At 42.0% G+C, this 20,727-nt stretch overlaps 1 long non-coding RNA gene across 2 annotated transcripts in view; it reads right to left on the bottom strand.

The window, feature by feature from the left end:
- LOC122459897 overlaps nucleotides 1-20,727 on the bottom strand; it is a 102,616-nt gene that overhangs the window by 40,669 nt on the left and 41,220 nt on the right. Inside the window, exon 3 of one of the 2 annotated variants that reach the window (XR_006280867.1) lies at nucleotides 15,556-16,348. This is a non-coding gene — a long non-coding RNA (uncharacterized LOC122459897). Of the gene's footprint in view, nucleotides 1-12,778; nucleotides 16,349-20,727 lie in introns of those variants that run through there. The other variant, XR_006280866.1, reaches the window with a different exon arrangement.

Below are 20,727 nucleotides of genomic sequence, written 5' to 3'. Positions count from 1 at the left end.
AAGAGTATTTTGTTTTTTCTAATTTCCCCCCCATTTTTGTATCTAATATATAAACATAATTTTATTATGAAAATACATTACAATAATGCATTAGTCTCTGTGTATATGTAAAGCTGCCTGTTGAAAGTAAGGCTATGAGATGCACACAAACTGGCACCCGTGCAAGCTCTGAAGTGCATGAGTGCACCTCTGGAGGTACTGATGAATCTCACACCCACCACATATACATTTCAAGCTGTTAGCAGATAATGGTTTAAATATCTGATGTACTAAAATGGAAAGAAAACAAAAATCAGCATATGTTTCAGAACACAAGGAAGTAGCTGGAAGTTTAAAAACAAGAAAACAGGAGAAAATGATGAAGTTGAGTGTATGTGCTGCAAAAGGTGTTGCCCAATTATTAATGTAAATATTAATAGGCTAATAGTTCTAAGTCTACAAGAGTAAACTGTTTATTCAAATGAAAAGTTTTATTTGGGGATTAGAAATGTATTGTTTTCTTAAACTCAGAGGTGACATTATGTTTGGAGTTCTGTTTTAGTTCTGCAGCAAATCACATTGAATTCCATTCAAAGCATAAATCTACGGAATATTTTTTCCCATCCAACAAACTAAACCCCAACATTTATCCAGAAAAATGAATAGTTTTTTCCACTGATTTTCATATGCTTTTGTTGTAGTAGTAACGAACACTGAAACTCCCAGGAAAAATTAAATAAAGTAAAAACCGAAAATGAAGGACCTTGAATAGTGGAAACCAATATCCAGGCATAAAAATTACACCTACATTCTGAACTGTTGACATATACAAGTAGGATTTATGCAGACTATAACTATATGTATTATTATAGGCAGCACTATTAGTCTATTAAAGTTGTCCAACATTTTCCATTTTAAGAATCTGCTTTCAGTTGCTTAGAACTTTGCTAAACTTTAAGGGTATCAAGTGAAGTTTTCCATCCTGTGTCTACCTCTGGCTGAATTAAGGGGGGGGGGGGGAAGAGAGATGTCAGCCAAAAGGGTTCTGCTATTTCTGAGAATAAGGCTAGAGAAAACATCTTATGCCCACAGTAAATATTCTGGTTACCTTCTCTTTGAAATGTTTAGCACCTCACCCACGACTTGGAACAAGGACTTGCTATTTGGCCAGGGATAGCCTTTGTGTCAGGGATATGCCTTTTACCATCCCCATAAAAATCAACCCACATTTGGCAAAATCAAACACCTTGTACAGACCTCCAAAAATTCCGTACAGACTGACCATGCTCCAGTCTCGGGTTAAAAAGGATTCACCCTGTGATTGCAGCTTTAGGCTGCTGTGGGCTGGGCCAGGAACCAGAACTGAACAGACGGGCTGTATTTCCTGTGTCTGAATGCTCTCCTCCATTGGCTTAACATGCAACAGAAAGCCACCTGATTTGAATGCAGAGGGGACAAGAACTAGACCTGCTGAGGAGCAAGCATAGTATATTGGAACAAGGAACCCAGGGTGGCCGGGGGGATGACATGACTGGGACTGGTAGGGGGAGGGGAAAGAGGCAAATTGGGAGCCATGGTGGGTGACAAAGAATGACTGAACAAGAAGACTGGGAGCCAGATGGAGATGGGGGAGGAGAGAGTGAGAGCCAGAGGGACATGGAGGATTCGTTAGATCACATCTAGTCAGATCTCAAAAGGAGACTGGGGACCAGTTGGGCAGAGGGAGGAAGTGAGGGGAAACCAATCTGTTGAGGAGCCAAGCTGCAGGGGGAGAACTGAAACTGGCTGGGCAAAGAGACGGAGTTGCAGAGCTAGGGGAAGGGTGGGGGGGAAGATGATTGGATGAGGAGCCCAGAGAGAAACTACCCCAATGGTTCCCAGTCCCAAACATAGGGATGAGGCTAGGGGGGCACGACACAGATTGAACAATCAATGAGCAGCAGGGTGCGGGGGGGACTAGCTGTGAGGAGTGAAGGAAGGACTGGGAGGGGCAGGAACAGGGCAGAAAGGGTCAAATTTGGAAGGAAAATGGGCTGAAGAGTCTTTTCCCACTAGAGAACACTCTCCTCCAAGCTTGGATTGGATCAAGATTCTGGAGTCTCACCCTTCCTCTCCTGTCAACAGACATGTCACATACACTAGCAGTGTGCATCTCCCACATAGGTCGTGAGTGCTGGTTCACAGAGAGGATTATAAACCTACTAACTGATAGGTGTACATCAAATGGCAGAGGTCTGAGGTGGATCTACAGATTCTAACCCTGCTCTCTTACCCATGTGTGCATCAGTATGATGCTGTGTAATAGGCTTTTGGGGCTTTTTACAGTTTGATTATTAAAAAAAAAAATCAAGAAGTTACTCAAAGTTTAGATTTAAAGACACAGAAGAGCCTCTGAAGGTACTACATGCCCTGACTCGCCATTTATACAATAATATTCCAGCAACATGACTTTAATTGTGGCGTTTTGAAAACTTAAAAACTGATCACTTTAATTCTATGGAGGGTTTTTGCAGGCAATGGGCACTGTAGGGAAGCATGCAATCAGAGTCAGTTTGTAGCAAGAAGCCTAGAGTAAGGAGGGTGAGTTGTGCCTCTGTTTTAGGGAGTAGCCCACTTTGTCTGATAGAATTCAGAACAATACACAAACTCAAAGAAATATACTAATATTGCATTGCAACCTTCCAGCAAGAGTATTTGATGTTTTTATTTAAATTTCTGTTACACAGAATACATACAAACAAAAAACAGTGACCCTGTCAGCAGGAACTCAGCCAGCCAGACACCTGCAAAGCCTCCTTCCTACCCCTTTGTCATTGTGGGAAGAACACTCCAAAAACCCTTTCAAACTGATGTAATTGGTAATGTGTCTAGATAGCCATCAAATTCAGGGTATTTTGGATCAAGAAGGGGAGCAAGTTCCAGAATCTTACAGCTCTCTCGGAAACCAGCTGCCCTTTAAAAATAATAATAGTAATAATAATGAGAGGCATTCCGTTTGGGAGCCCCTGCTGACCACAGTATGACACAGGAAGAGAGAATTGTTCAGATATGCCAGTCCCAGGCCATTCCACTCAGACTACTAGAGGCAGAGTTGCAAACTTCACCTATCACTTCAGTAGCAGCCTACATGAAACTTGGAGGGAGGAGCACAGGTTGCAGGAAGGAAGAGTCTGAGGAAGGCACCTGGAGTCAGTCTGTCTGCACATGACTGGAACACTAGCTGCCCTTGCAGAGTCTCTATAAATAGTTTTTAATAAAGAGCCAGTTTAATTTTAGAAACATGGAGTCCTCTCCAGTTATTACCAAAACACAGTACATCAAACACTTTAGCTACAGGTCTCTTTTCTGCACTTACCAGTTGTACATGGTCAGATCGCTCAGAAAACACTGGGTTACTAATGATGCAGCAGAATTCTCAGAGAAACTGTCTTTCCCAATAGCATCCCATCTTTGCTAGGATCCACATAACTTAAAGCTCAGACCGGAACAAGGTATCGGGAGGGCAGGATCTGAATGAACAAAACGTAGATTTTGCTGGAACCCACACCTTTCTCCTTCATCAAGCACCCTTTGTTCCCTTCTTTTCATGAGCTGTGGAATGTGTGCAGAGCTGGCATTCCTCAGGATCAGGTCAGGAGCCAGGCAGTAGCATTCCCAAACATTCACTACTTCCTCAAGAATATTTTACCCACTTTGTCCCCTAAAAAAAAATCCCACACTTTAAAAGGTAGATAACTTGGGGAGGGAAATATTCCCCACAAGGGTGAAAGTTTACAAACCACAGGAATTTGTGAAATTCACAAAGTGCTGCCAAGGGACAACTGTCAAACTTCAAAATGGTGGAAAGGAATTTTTCATCAATTAAAGTATGAATGCCAATGGCCCAGTCTCACTTTGCAATTAATACAGCCAGTTGAAAAACTGTCTGTGGAAAGGGACAGAAAATATTTTAACTGACTTTTTTCCACACTGGTAAAGCCTCTATAAATCTGGCCTGGAGTCCTTCAAATCAGTTAGAATATCAAGGTTAAGTGCACAAGTGACCAGCTGCAAACCTATAGTGGGGAAACAATGCATTTTAAAAGCTTTTTTTTTTTTTAAACTTTTACTGAAATGTTACTTAACCAAGAATAACTACTACTAAGATTTATATCTGCCTTCTAGAGAAGGTCCTGCTATAGAGAGGCGCTGTATAAGCACAAAGTCATGTTGTATTACAGTCTTATTCATATACTGAAAGAACAGGGCTGAGCATAGCTAGGATGCAAAATTACAGTGTACAATAAAGTAGCTAGCACATCTATAAGAAATTATGGTTAAAAAGAACCCTATGTTAATTATAAGGGCCATGTACACGGAACATCTATTGATGAGAACGGACACATCAATGGCAGAATTACCCTACACATCATTTAGTACTTTCCAGTGGTAGAATTTTAGGAGGGAGAAGTGTGAATTGTACATATACTGCAAACAGACACAAAGCACACATGTACCCCTGGGGAGATGGAACTGGATGCCTGGTCTTTCAGGTCCAAAATTACCAAGTCTGGATTACTTAATTAATAAGTACCTAGATGTAATATCACACTTTTCATCCATAGACCTCAACATACTTAAAGGAAAACTCTTCGCTGAAAACAATAGCATCTAACATCCTCTTTTTGACCTAGCAACTAGAGAGCAGCATCATTCACTCACACAAAGCCAATACATTAAAGGACAGAGGTCTCAAGAAACTGGAGTGCTTGACAAATGGCAACTCAGAAAAGAATTTGGAGTCCAAAGAGAAGGCAAGAAGTGCAGCATTTAAGCGCCTCAGGTCCTTCAACACCATTTTGGGCCACCCTCTGTAAGAGTGATGCCTGGCCTCCCTTAGCCTATCAGCATGACTGCCTTAGGGCTGCCTTCTACTGCTATTGGTTCCTCTGTATATCTGCTTGTTTGAAGTTGGTGGGGTTGGAGTGAATATTAACCCAGCTGAGTAGCATTAGCTTCTGTGGACATCTGCCCATTTCTGAGGAGACCAGCATCTATTCAGATTTTCCTCCAACAATCTCTGTGCAGCCATGCCTCTTCATACCTTGTAGCAGATAGAATCAGAAAGCTCTGTGTGATGAAAGGATTTTCCCCATCTGACATATAAAAAGGTTCATTTGAAGCTATAATGAAAGAAGAAACCAGTGACAAAACGTTGACAGAAAGAAACCTGGAATGCAGTGATAGAGTAACACTGACAGCTAGTCTAGTATTGAGAAGCACACCAAGATACATGAAGTTATTCACACTACAGGGAGGGAACAATCCCTCCCTCCAAGGCTCTTGGAACATTGTGTTCTTTCTGGGCCCTTCATTACCACAAACATGCTGTGAAACTTTTGGAAGTTCAGAAGAGCTGGAGAGACTGATTTTTGAGGAGAGAGATTAAAAGAGATCAGTAAGTGGATCTTGGCTAAATGACAGCTACGGAGTGGGGAGGGGATGAGAATCTATGAATATTTGATAGGTGTAAACACTAAGGAGAGAGGGTTTATTTAGTGTGGCACACAAGGGTACAATTAGAAGTAATTAAATGAAATCCAGAATGGCAAAATGTAGGCCGAGAAGCTTCCTGACTGAGATCTACTGGCCTGTGGAATAATTTTATCCTGAAAACAGCCTCACTCGGCACATTTCAAACTAAGGAGGATAAAACCTTCGTAAATGTACAATGGGGAACAATTCTATATTGGCAGGAAGATGGACTAGCTGAACTAATTGGTCTTTTCAATCTTTAGGTCCTCTGACTCACAATAAATCACTAAGCCCTGGTATACACTATGAGTTTAGGTCGAATTTAGCAGCGTTCGATAAATTTAATCCTACACCTGTTCACACGACAAAGCCATTTTTGTCAACTTAAAGAGCTCTTAATATTGATTTCTGTACTCCTTCCCAGCGAGGGGATTAGCGCTGAAATCAACATCACCAGGTCAAGTTTGGGGTAGCGTGGACGCAATTTGACTGTATTGGCTTCTAGGAGCTATCCCAGAGTGCTCCATTGTGACCGCTCTGGATAGCACTTTCAACTCAGATGCACTAGCCAGGTACACAGGAAAAGCCCCAGGAACTTTTGCATTTCGTTTCCTGTTTGGCCAGTGTGGCGAGCTCATCAGCACAGGTGACCATGCAGTCCCAGAATCGCAAAAGAGCTCCAGCATGGACCGAACGGGAGGTACTAGACCTGATCCATGCTATCAGAACTCCGTTCCAAAAGATAAAATGCGAAAATATTTGTAAAAATCTCCAAGGGCATGATGGACAGAGGCTACAACAGGGACCCACAGCAGTGCCGCATGAAAATTTAGGAGCTCACGCAAGCCTACCAAAAAACCAAAGAGGCAAATGGCCACTCCGGGTCAGAGCCCCAGACATGCCGCTTCTGTGATGAGCTGCATGCAATTCTAGAGGGGCCCCTACCACTACCCCAACCCTGTCTGTAGACACCTGCAAGAGGGGAGTATCTTGCAACAGGGATGAGAATTTTGGAGCCTAGGAGGAGGAGGATAGCGCACAGCAGGCAAGTGGAGAAACCGTTCTCCCCAACAGCCAGGAACTATTTATCACCCTGAAGCCAATAACCTCCCAAGGCGGGATCCCGGACCATGAAGCCGGAGAAGGCACCTCTGGTGAGTGTACCTTTGTAAATATAATACCTGGTTTAAAAGCAAGTGTGTTTAATCATTAATTTGCCCTGAAGACTTGGGATGCATTCGCAGCCAGTACAGCTACTGGAAAAGTCTGTTAACGTGTCTGGGGATGGAGCGGGAATCCTCCAGGGACATCTCCATGAAGCTCTCCTGGAGGTACTTCCAAAGCCTTTGCAAAAGGTTTCTGGGGAGGGCAGCCTTATTGAGTCCTCCATGGTAGGACAGTTTACCACGCCAGGCCAGTAGCACATAGTCTGGAATCATTGCATAACAAAGCATGGCAGCATATGGTCCCAGTGTTGCTGGCATTCAAGCAATATCCATTCTTTATCTCTCTGTGTTATCCTCAGGAGAGTGATCATCCCAGAGAATTGGGGAGGGGGGTTAGTTGGGTTTGTGCTGCACGTTAACCCAAAAACCACAGCCCCTCCTTTTAAATCGCCAACCCAACGGGTTCTTGGTATTGGAAAGCAGGGCGCTGCTGTTTGAAACCATTCCCACATGTTTTGAAGGTTGAAGAAGCCAAAAGACTGTGGCTTACTATGGCTGCCTGCAAGCTGAACTCTGTTACCTGGCCCTGTGTGTGTGATCTCTCACACCAAACCAGAAGGCCCTCAATGTAAGAGGCAAAATGCGACCTTGTCCCGAAAGCACGTTTTATGTAATGTTAACAACTTGGTTCACCGTGAAAGAGTATACCCATTGTTCTCTAAAAATGGGTCTTTTTAAATACTACTCCCCCTTTTTTTCCCCTCTCACAGCTGCAAATGTTTCAATGCTCCCCTTATCATCTCTGTCTCAGAGGCCAGCGCAAATAAGGCAAAAAAAACCGCACTCGTGATGAAATGTTCTCTGAGCTCATGCAATCCTCCCGCACTGAAAGAGCTCAGCAGAATGTGTGGAAGCAAACAATGTCAGAGTCCAGGAAAGCAGAAAATGAATGTGAGGACAGGAGGGAAGAGTGAGATGAGAGATGGCAGGAGCAAGATGAAAGGAGGCAGGATGCAATGCTGAGGCTACTGGGGGATCAAACGATATGCTCCGGTGTCTGGTGGAGCTGCAGGAAAGGTATGTGAGCACTAGCCAGGTAGGCAGTAAAAGCCCCAGGAACGTTTGAATTTCCTGTTTGGTCACCATCTGCACAGGTGACCATCAGCATAGTCCACTAATCACAGGTGACCATGCAGAGTCCACCATCTCAAGAGACCACGCAGTCCCGGATTCGCAGACGAGCTCCAGCATGGTCCGAACGGGAGGTACTGGATCTCATTGCATGTTGGGAAGATGAATCTGTTATGGCAGAACTACATTCCAAGAAAAGAAATGAAAATACATACGCTAAAGTCTCCAGGGCCATGACGGAAAGAGGCTACTCCAGGGACACAGAACAGTGTTGTACAAAAAATCAAGGTCATGCAAGCATACCAAAAAGCCAGGGAGGCGAACGGGCACTCCGGGTAACATGCCGCTTCTGCTGTGAGCTGCATGCAATCATGGGGGGTGATGACACCACTACCCCACCACTGTCCATGGACACCTGCAAGGAGGGAGTAGCACAGAGCAAGGAGGATGAGTTTTTGGAGGAGGAGGAGGAGGAAGACGACGACAGTGCACAGGTGGCAAGTGGGGAATCTGTTTTCCCCCCAGCAAGGAACTATTCTTAACACTGGAGCCAATAGCCTCTCCCTACTCCCAAAGCATGCTCCCAGACCACGACACTGGAGAAAGCACTTCTGGTGAGTGAGAGCTTGATCAGAGCCACGCAGTAGGGGGTGGGGGGAAACCCAGCCGCGCTGGGCTATTCACGTTTAGTTTAAAGGGCTCATCCCTGCTCAGAGCTTCATCGGAGCCACACAGTGTGTGTGGGGGGGGGTTGTGTGAAGCGATCATCCCAGAGAGCCCGCAGGCTGCCTACAAGCTGAATTCTGTTGCCTGGCCACATGTGATGGCTTGCTCACACCAAAGTGGCAGGCACTTCAGTATAAGAGGCAAAATGAGACCTTGTACAGAAGGAACACATGCTGTGTACTATGAATTGCCTGTTTCACTGAGGAACAGTGTCCCCTTTGTTCTCTAAAATGTATCTTAAAATACTACCCTCCCTTTTTCGCCTCCTGCAGCAGGTGCAAATGTTTCAACGCGGCCCCTATCTACTCCGTCCCAGAGGCTGGTCCAGATTAGAAAGCGGAAAAAACAAACTCAGGACGACATATTTGCCGAGCTCATTCAGTCCTCCCACACTGATAGGGCCCAGTTGAATGCGTGGAGGCAAACAATTGCGGAGTCACGTAAAGCATTACATGAATATGAAGAGAGGAGAGACATCCGCGATGAGAGCAGGCAAGATACTATGGTCAAGCTCATGGGGGAATAAACTGACATGCTCCACTGTATGGTGAATTTAATGCAGGAAAGGCAGCAAGACCACAGACTGCTGCTGCAGCCCCTGAATAACCGCCCTCCCTCCTCTGCAATTTCCATAGCCTCCTCACCCAGATGTCCAAGAACATGGGGGGGGGGGAGGAAGGAGGCGGCTATGGGGACCCACATAGTCAACCCCAGAGGAGGAGGGATAGCTCAGGAGTTTGAGCATTGGCCTGCTAAACCCATGGTTGTGAGCTCAATCCTTGAAGGGGCCATTTAGGGATCGGGGCAAAAATTGGGGATTGGTCCTGCTTTGAGCAGGGGGTTGGACTAGGACTAGATGACCTCCTGAGGTCCCTTCCAACCCCGATATTCTATGATTGCACAAGCAGCAGAAAGCTGGCATATCCTACATTTTGATTTGGTTTCTGGACTTGTCCTTCCCTCCTCCTCCACCCGCCTAACCCAATACCCTCCCTCCCCGTCTAGCTTCTGATTTCTCTCAATGTTTTGTGCAACAAATAATAAAGAATGGTTTTTAAACAATTGTGACTTTATTTCCTTTCATATATATATGAATATAAATACATAAATATATATATATTATATTATATTATATTATATAGGGGGTGGGTAACTTTAAAGAGAAACACACAACTCTCACACCGTACCCTGGCCAGTCATGAAACTGTCTTTCAACGCTTCTCTGATGTGCAGCGCGCCCTGCTGCGCTCTTCTAATCGCCGTGCTGGGCAAAACTGGCCGCCAGGTGAGTTGCCTCAACCTCCCACCCCGCCATAAACATCTCCCCCTTACTCTCACAGATATTGTGGAGCACACAACGGGCAGCAATTACAATTGGAATATTGGTTGTGCTGAGATCTGAGTCAGTAAACTGTGCCAGCACACTTTCAAACATCCAAACGCACGTTCTACCACCATTCTGCACTTGCTCAGCCTATAGTTGAACTGCTCCTTACTACTGCCAGGGTGCCTGTGTATGGCTTCATGAGCCATGGCATTAAGGGGTAGGCTGGGTCCCCAAGGATAACTAGAGGCATTTCAACATCCCCAACAGTATTTTTCTGGTCTGGGAAGTAAGTTCCTTCCTGCAGCTGTTCAAACAGACCAGAATTCCTGAAGATGTGAGCATCATGCACCTTTCCCAGCCTTCCCATGTTCATGTCGGTGAAACGTCCTTTGTGATCCACCAGTGTTTGCAGCACCATGGAAAAGTACCCCTTGCGGTTTATGTACTTGCTGCCCCAGCGTTCTGGGGTCAACATAGGGATATGCATTCCGTCTATCATCCTACCACAGTTAGGGAACCCCAGTGCATTAAAGCCATCCACAATGGTCTGCACATTTCCCAGAGTCACTACCCTTGATAGCAGCTGGTCAATGATTGTGTTGGCTACTTGCAGCACAGCAGCCCCCACAGTAGATTTGCCCACTCCAAACTGATTCCCGACTGACTGGCAGCTGTCGGGCATTGCAAGCTTCCACAGGGCTATGGCCACTCGCTTCTCAACTGTGAGGGCTGCTCTCATCTTGGCGTCTTTGCGCTTCATGGCAGGGGACAGCAAGTCAAAGTTCCATGAAAGTGGCCCTACGCATATGAAAGTTTCTCAGCCACTGGAAATCATCCCATACCTGCAACGCTATGTGGTTCCATCAGTCTGTGCTTGTTTCCCAGACCCAGAATCTGCATTCCACAGCATGAACCTGGCCCAACAGCACCATGATCTCCCAATTGCCACATGCCATGCCATGTGTGTCCATGTCCTCATCAGTATAGTAATCACGCTGTCATCGCTTCCTTGCCTCGTTTTGCAGGTACTGCACATACTACTGGATAATGCGTGAGGTATTTACAAGGGTCAAAACTGCAGCGGAGAGCTGATTGGGCTCCATGGCTATGGCATCTGCACGGGTAATCCTGGAAAAAGGGCGTGAAATGTAGGAGAGCCGAGTGGCAGTGGAAGCTGTGCTGTTCGGTTCATGGTAGCCGAACAAAGGCTGAAAATGGTTATCTTCTATGGCTTTCATGGAGGTGGGAGCCCAGGACAGACAACATGGAGAAGCTCGGAGGCGTGGCAATAGTGGGAGAGCATAGTTGGCGGCGGAAGCTGTGCTGCTCGGTTCACAATGGCCGAGCAGAGTTGGCAGTGGAAGCGTTCGATGAGGAAGAGAAAAAGAGTAGATAGAGATTACATAGGAAAATGAGAGGCGGATTCATAGCATCAGAAGAGCAGCGGTGCACCGTCTGCTGAAAGCAGTATGGCGCATGCACGCCAAAAAGGCGCGAAACGATTGTCTGCCAAAGCTTTCTGACGACACACACCCAGAAACATCAGCAAGAATTTACCCCATCATGCACTGGGAGCTTAACCCAGAATTACAATGGGTGGCGGGGACTGTGCTACCCACAGTGCACCACTCTGACATTCGATGCTAGCTTTGGTACTGAGGACGCAATCCGCCAAATTCACGCACTTTAGTGGGGACACAGAAGACCGAACGTATAAAATAGCTTCTGAAAATTCGAATACAATAATTTCAAAATTTTGTACTGTAGACGTAGCCTTAGTCTTAGTGGTCCTACAGTTCGTGGGTGTACTGCCACTTGAGTTTAGCTCTGAAGGAACAGCAAAACTTGCACCAATCTTTAGTTGTAAAATGATGATTAGTGATGTGCTTGAGACCCAATAAGATGGCCCAGATAAGGATAGTAGGTGGCATCCAACCCAGCCAGGCATTTACACAGAGCCACAAATCTCCCATATCAATTATGACCATCATGATTTTTCATTTTTCTCAGAAGTATCATATCAAGAAGGATTTTTCTGAGATTACAAAAGTTTAGGCCAATAGCTTTGCCCCAAACTGCATTTCTTTTTGTGGGCACAGTATCTGATGCAGTCATAATGCCAGTGCCATAGGTCAAACAGACAAATTTCCAAAACTAGCCAGGAGACATGTAGCTTATTTTAAACTACTGAAGCTTTTCAAGGAAGGAACTTTTGTAATTTCATCCTGAATAACTCTCAGCAATTGCTGTCAATTAACAGATAAATAATGATCTAGTACTCTACACTAAGTAGCAAGATACATCTGCTACGTTTCCCAAAGTAAAATTTTTATTCACAGTTATAGCGTCTATGGTTTTTAATAGGACATTTCCAGAGTGGTTTCCTTAATCAAACTTGAAGTTTACTGGAATCTAATTTAGATTATTAGGTCCCATTCCTTTCCTAATTTACATATAAACATAGTTCTCTTTAAAACATACCATAAGGTTATCTTAAATAAGTATTCAAATGGGAAAGACTGGAGTAATCTGAGTAATCAAAGAGGTAAAACAATTACTGCTGCCACAGTTCTGTTCCACTAATTGTCTTTGCTTCTTAAACACTTAAGAGAAGCTCCAAAGTTTCAATGCAAACGTGTTTGCACATGTGTACGCTCTGCTGAATAGAATATGATAAATCTAGTGAACTGATTGTCAGTATGCAACCGTCTCACCTTTCCTAGATTGAAACTTCCTAAATCAAGAGTAAGGGTTATGCCTTGCTGTCTCATTTTCTTGCTCCTCCATTCATATTCCCATGTCAGTGGGAACAGTAGAAGAATCTGACTAACAGAACAGACATTGCATTAGGACAGGATCTTTTCTTATATGATCCATGAGATGGTCTTAATGGTGATAAAAAGGGATATGAACCTTTGAGTCATAGTGTTATATAATCATAAAGAATATAAACTGGTGTGTTGTCAAGGTCAAAAAGAAACTACCACGAGGCTTACAAAAACACAAGAGGGCAGGGAGAGGGAGATTCAAAATACAAATCCAAAACAAAAAAAGAAATAAGTTCTGTTTTTTTAAAAAAAAAAAAAAAAAAAAAAGCAGCATTTTACATCTGACATGGCCTGAAAAGACACTGACATGGGAGTGCGCGTCTCTTCTCCTAATGAGGTCTGTTCTCTTAGTTAAACTGCATTGATTTCTCTGTCTAACTGTATTCCAGCTCGCTTGCGCGCCTCCCCCTCCCTGTCATTCATATATATATATATAAATAAATAAATAAACACACACACGCACACCCTTTACAGAAAAATTATTTGATATAGATAAAGTATATAAATATATATAAATAAATACAAATAAAATGTTTTTTCTATAAAGTCTTCTTTTAATGAAACAATATTATCTGAAACAATTTTACAGGTTAACACCAAATCTTTCTTCTAAATTGTTTTACTATATTTTTGTCATCTAAAGTTCCTGTCTACAGAAAGCTAGACAAGGAATTACATTTTGCATACGAAAAAGTCTGCAAAAAAGATATGGAGTTCTAATTTTGTTCAGAAGAAATGTGAAACATCTTTGGGTGAAGAATATTCCAGTACCTGATCCATGCAAGCCTTCTTCTGCATATAGTGATGCAAGCCTCTTCAAGTTATATATCCAGGATATTTGAAAACAGTTTAGATCATGACAATCTGCTGAGTTCTATGGACTCGTGACATCTTTCCGAAGTGATGTTTTGACACTGAAATGACTGGCAATAATATTCCCTTGAAGAATGTGCATGTACTTTATTTAGTGAAAAAAATTAAGTTGCTCAGCCATAATTACAGTAAGTCTGTTCTACTCAAGGGGTCTGTTAATAGTGTTCCAATATGTTAAGGGCTGTTATAAAGAGGACTGTGTTCAATTCTGCATGGCCTTTGAAGGCAGAAGAAGATGTAATGGGCTTGCTCTGGAGCAAGAGAGATTAGATATCAATCCATGTGGTAAAGTTAAATAGCAGTATATGCAAAAGGGAACTACTTTTATACAGTGTAATTACTTTGTGGAACTCACTGCTGTAGGACATTGTGAAGCAAATAATTTAATAAAATTCAAGGAAAGCATAAGATAGGTATATGAATAAATGGCTAAAACCTGAGGTCTTCATCTCAGTTTGTACTCTTATAGAAAACAAAAACATCATCAGGGACATCAGGATTCAGACCAAGAACAATACCATCTAACTATACAGGATACAATTAAATTATACAAACTATTAAGCCTGATGTTTTAGTGGTTTAGGGCATATATTGAGCATCATCCTGAACCAGAAAAAAATAAAATATTCTACCCACCACTGCCTGCACCTCCACCAGGGTAAGTATTGAACACTTAAGTGAATTACTTGGGGTTGGCAATATGCCCTCCTCTGAAGCTTTAGTATAAGCGATTGTCACTAAGCTATTGGGCTACAGTGACCACTGGGCTGTTCCATTGTGGCTGTTGATTTTGTTTTATCAAGAGTGACTCAAGAGAGCCAATACGTCCTCCTTTCCAGCTCACTCTAGTGAGAATGTGGTGTGTGAAAGGAAACAAGATATTTTCATGATGTCACTTTTCTAAAAAGAGTGAGAAGGCTGGGGGACAGAGAAGGTTGCATTCGAAGAAAGGTTGTGATCAAGGGGGTCTGCCCACGTTTGAATCTTGGTATGTTGTTTTCATACTTGTTTTCAATTTGCCCAGAGGTGTAGAAAACAAAAATCATGGGAAAAAGTCATTGTGAGCATTATCAGCATCTGACTTGCCCGGGGTGGAAGAGATAGTAGAGAGCAAAGCAGATCTCAGTATCTTTTGTTTTGTATGACTGGGCTTATTTACCCAGTGTACAATTTGTTCAGACATAGGAAATAGAAGATGAGCAATAACAGTGGTGCCTTCTCGCAAATCTAATTACTTTGGAGAGCACCAGGCCAGGAAGTTTATTGAAATATAAAAAAACAAACTTTACACTACATCTTTAACATCTCATTTCTAAAGACCAATTAAGGCTCACATATAATCCCTTATCAGGTATAAGTAACCATGCTGTGTTATACCAGCCTGAATCCAGTTTTTCAAGGTTACACTTTTCATCACACCTGCTAAACATTTCGAGTCCTTTCCTTGAAGGACAGCACATCCAAGGCCATAGATACAGGTTATAAATCTAAAAGTTTATATTCCTTCACTCCCACAACAAATGTCAGTGTCTCCTTCAATCTGACCCAGAGATGGATACAACAATGTGTATGTTAACACAGTAACCAGACAATGCCCAATTATTTACTAGTGTCATCCCGATCACCACTAAAATTCTTATGACTATCACCACCAAATGAACTAGCTTCCTCCTTAAGGTCCCAGTTCTGCAACCCTTACAGCGAGTATCATTTCCTCACACAAGTTCAGTGGAACTACCTGCATGAGTAAGTAAACTCACTAATAGTGCAGAATTATTTTAGGTCAGATGGGTTTCATACTGCAATGCTTTTTTAATTAAAATTTCTGCATACTTTACTATGTTGATTTTTTACATTTTACAATGTAAAAATCAGTACAAATTTTAAAATATTCTGCAAAAAAAACTATTGTTCTCATCCTTCCAGGACATTGAAAAAATAGCTAGAAAGTCCAGGGTAAAGAAAGCTTATACTACTGTACCAAATAGCAAGAAACTATTTATCAACTCACCTTACCTCTTGGTGAGTGAAGATTGCTTGACCCATTCAGACACTTCTATCCCTTGTAGTCTCAGGTCTTGCATCTGTGACAGAGTCCACAACAGATGTAGACTCTTAATTTTTTACCACTGCTTAATGCTAAGATCTAAAATCAAACTGCCTAAACATTTCTGTGAAATCCTTTACCACCCAAAACACAAAAATAGATTTCTGGTCCTTTAAGCATGCAGTGTAACGGTTCTTAAATGACCACTTAAGAGACCAACAGCTGTCAGTTGCCTAAACGAGAGATTCTCTAACTAAAAATTGATCAAAAAAAAAATCACACTGAAGTTTTACAGATACCTTAAAGTGGTTGCTTGATACAGAGGTTTGCTTACTAAGATGCTCATTGGTATATAGTGACTCTATATCTAAGTTTTGTTCGACATAGGCTCAGGGCCAGATTTTTTTTTAAAAGGTATTTAGGCCTTCAGATGCAGATAGGATTTTCAAAACACCAAGGCAACTATCTCCCATGGAAATCAATGGGAGTTGTATGCCTAAGTACCTTTAAAAATCTGTCCCTCTGTGTTACTGTGTAACTTCATACCTATTTTTAGAGTAGCATTTATTTTCAGCAACGTCTCTTTTCAAAGTTTACCTATCATTACATATGGGCAACTGTCTGCCGGGAATGGTGCAAGACCACTGATGACAAAGCAAAAAGCTGTGTCCCACTCCTAGCCTCTGAGCCATTCAGTCCTTCAAATGTAGCTCTTCATGGAGGGCTATAAACCCAGGTCAGCCATCTCTTCAGGTTACTGAAAAAAAAGATGTGCACAAAAAATCAGTCAAGTATTACTAAGCTGTGTGCTTACCATTGTCATTAAATAGCATTGATATTCATTCCATTTTTTCCTCATTTGTCTATTTGGATCCCAATCTTACACTGTAATCAGCATGGGAGGACTGCTGAATCTGCACAAAGCCCTGCTGAAATCAATAGGACTTCCTCATTCACAGACAGCAGTCTGATCCCAGGGATCACAGAATCAGTGGCTCGGATTGTAAGCTCTTCAGGGCAGAAACCTTCTACTCGTAGCTGTCTTAAGAGTGCCTACTACAGTCTGCTCTGAATAGGATTTTATATGCAATAAATTAATGTGTGTAAGGTAGTAAATAAGAAGTCAGGCCAAACATCTTACAAATACTTAAAATTACTTTTTGGAGAATTCAGAATTATCAGATAAACCATGTCAATATACAAAAGGCTGAAAAAAAAAATCTATCCATTAAGTCCCTGATCCAACAAAGCAATTAAGCATGTGTATAACTTTAAGCATGAGTAGACTCACTGAGCTGAATGGGGTTACTTACATACTTAAAATTTATACTGCATTGGACCATAAAGTCTAAAGAAGAGGTTTTCATTGTGTTCTTATGTTTGTAATGAAAAAAAATGAATGACGTTGCCTTGGTCATATAAGCCTCAACCCATCCTGCAATCCTTATATATGCAAAATATGCATAGAAGTTCAATGAGACTGTCTAGGACATGTACAAAGAATCATAGAACTGGAAGGGACCTCGAGAGGTCATCTAGTCCAGTCCCCTGCACTCAAGGCAGGACTAAGTATTATCTAGCTGACTACATGCTACCTAAAAAGCCACAGTACACAGGTAAAACTTCAGCTATTTTCAAGGACCACACACATAGGTCCGACAAACCATAATTTATAATTTGTGTGAAAAGAGGATTTAGAGGGGAGAAATTGTTCAGTCTTAAAATTTTGATCTAAGCAGCACTAAGAAGATACTTTCCTGTTAAGTCATTTTTTTCTGATTAGTTACAAAAGCCATTGTTTGAATTCAAGTGTAGCCTTGTGGTTATGGCCCTGGGATAAAACTTGAAACTCAAGTCTCAGCTCTACGAAGTGTTTTATGACTTACGCCTGGGGCCAGACCAAATGATCCTAATGGTAACAGGTTTTGATACCAGAAGGGACCATTATGTTGCTCATCCACACGCATAATGGAACTGAAGACGCATTTAGGAGGGGACATGCATGTGGATGAGCAACATACAACTGCAAGCACAAAAGCTTTTCTATGACCTTTTCCAATACTGGTCTTATTATTAGGTACTGTTCAATTAGGCATCCATTTTTTTGCAGCATAATGAATCAGGCTCTTTTCTGAAAGTCATACAACAATATTTGTCTTTATACTCAGTTGCATGTTTAGAGTATATCATTTGAAAATGCATCACACATTGCTTAGCATAGGTCCATGGTTTAGGGACCTAATTATGTCGAATGTATATTATCATCACACAATTAGATGTCCATGCCCTCAGACCTAGCATTTACTTATTTCGGTGTTCTCATTTATGCACTTAATAGACCCTAAACCTGGTGAGAAGAGCTTTTCAGAGCCTGCTCTAAAACAGAGTCCACACCCTTTGTAGAGTCAAATATTCACTCCTTCAGGGAATCTGACAATCAAAGGATAGCAAGTCTCAGCTCAAGCCCTCTCTCCAGGCTTACCCCCTCCTGGGGTTCCTCCAGCCAGACTGCTTAGCCTACTCCGCAGATACTCAACTCCAGACAGCCATTCACCACCTTTATTCCGAAAGGATATAGTGAGCTACTTGCATTAGAGAGAGTGTGCAGAATCCACTAAATCCATTCCCAGTGGGACCACCACATTTTAAACAGGATGGAGTGATTTCAGCAACTATTGCCAGCCTGTTACAAGTCTTTGAATACTACCTATAGAAGGTGCTAAAATGCATGGCAAATGTAATTTCATGCACAGTTACATTAGCAATTGCTATTTATTTTAGATGTGCATCTGCTTGATAATGTAGCCACTGGAAGAGACTGCCTAGGTTTATTAAGCTGTGCTTGCAAAGCCAACTCTTCCGGAAGAAGTTGCTCTCCATTCTATCCTCCATGGTGTTTATGGATGGAGTTGGTTTATATTTCATAAAGGCAGCATACAGTTTCCAAATTTATATTGTGCTGATTTTATACTCTACAATACTTCCTAAAAAACATGCAAGGCAGCTTCTGTTTTGGAGTCAAAGCAGATGTTCTGGAGGAAGACAAGATTAGTAAAGAGCTCAAATGCCAAAAACTTTCATTTTTAATTCTAGGAAGTTTAATTGCAAGGGTCTTGCTCCAACCTATTTTTTTGTTCAAGTACACTAAAAAGTTAGTAGAAATGACCTGAGAATCAATCATTTATATAAAGAAAATAGAATGAATGGAAGGTGAGATGAAAGCAGATCACACAGACGTTCAATGGAATAAATAGTAATAGAACTCAAGAATACGTGAGTCCCTGTCCAGCACCCTATACAATACCTCTGTGTCTGTAATTTTTAAGAAGTTGAAGATCCTCCATTTAATTTTGGTGATGGCAACAGAAACTAGCACTAACATTGAAATGACAAGTTTCATTAGTCCTGCAGAATACATGCTAAATCACTAGTCTCCTTGTAAACCGTAGCAGTGAGTTTGTGGATGAGAGCAGGCCATATGTCATTTTGTTAAAATTGTTATTTGTTTGTGATCCACATAATGGTTTATTGAATTATCCCTGGCTTCACTTTACTTCCATTATCTGAGGAAACTATTTTCTCATAAGTTACTGGTAAATGAGTTTTTGAATAACGAGGACTTGGGGAGAGATGAGGGAGGAAGTTAGAGAAAGCCGGGGGAATAACTGAAGAGGTTCATAATGCACGCTGTCTTTTTTTCCTCCCCAAAAAAACAACAACTGCTGAATTTCCTGTCTTCTCTCTGTGCTGGAGAAAATAAACAAAGCCACACTGTGTAGTGTTAAGATATTATTATGCTTATAAGAAGTGGCAGAGCAGCTGCTAGACACATTAAATTAAAGACAGTAGCAAAATTTGATGGATCCTAATTTGTACAATGATGAGTTCTGAATAAATTGCTAAATGTCCCTCTCTGTGTTGGTTATGTTTTTTACTGCAGTTCCTCATTCCTTCCTTAATCTCAGGGCAGACACGTTACACCAAGGAGTCCAGATAATTGCCACCCTAGGAAATGGGGTTATGGGCCTGACTAAATTCAGACTATTTTATGGAACGCACTCTCTAAAGGGGGGGGGGATTTTCACTCCCAAAGGCATTTTATGTTTCATGCCTAAATAACATTTCTTGTTCATAAGAAAATATTTTTCCTGCAGTATTTGTAGTTTGCCTTCTAACACAGCTTGGGTGTAGGAGTGCATGAATTTCTTCTGTTGTATATGACAAGTTAGGGAAAGTTTCTCATTTGCCAATTTAAAATACTGGGATTCTGATCATATTGTTGAAAGAGTGGAAAAAAGTTGTGAAATGTATTTACAGAGTCTTGCAAAACAATCTGCTGATCATCCCTGACTACATGATTATTTTTCCAGGGCTCTAAAGTGTGGTGGGTGCTGTACAAAGAGACATGACTTGAAATCCTGACTCCCCTGAAGTCAATGGCAAACTCCCTGTCAAGGTTCCTTCCCCACTCTGAACTCTAGGGTACAGATGTGGGGACCTGCATGAAAGATCCCCTAAGCTTATTCTTACCAGCTTAGGTTAAAAGCTGCCACCACCAAAGTGTTACACAAAGAACAGGGGAAGTGCCCATTTGGAAACGACTCCCCCGCAAAATATCCCCCCAAGCACTACACCCCCTTTCCTGAGGAAGGCATGATAAAAATCCTCACCAATTTGCATAGGTGAACACAGAACCAAACCCTTGGATCTTAAGAACAATGAAAAAAAAACAATCAGGTCCTTAAAAGAGAATTTTAAATTAATTAAAGAAAAAGTAAAAGAATCACCTCTGTAAAATCAGGATGGTAAATACCTTACAGGGTAATCAGATTCAAAACATAGAGAATCCCTCTAGGCAAACCCTTACGTTAAAAAAAAGACACAAAAACAGGAATATACATTCCATTCAGCACAACTTATTTTATCAGCCATTTAAACAAAACAGAATCTAACGCATATCTAACTAGATTGCTTACTGACTTTTTACAAAAGAGTTCTGACCTGCATTCCTGCTCTGGTCCCGGCAAAAGCATCACACTGACAGAGCTCCTCTATACATGTACTCCTCTTCCTGGGGTGCAATAAGAAAATGGGAGCATCATCTGCACCTACATGCTAGACAAACAGGGCATAGGA

This window comes from Dermochelys coriacea, chromosome 4, assembly GCF_009764565.3.
Source record: "Dermochelys coriacea isolate rDerCor1 chromosome 4, rDerCor1.pri.v4, whole genome shotgun sequence".
Lineage (NCBI taxonomy): Eukaryota > Metazoa > Chordata > Testudines > Dermochelyidae > Dermochelys > Dermochelys coriacea.
The sequence above is the reverse complement of the archived record's forward strand: the minus strand, read 5'-3'. Positions and strand labels throughout refer to the sequence as shown.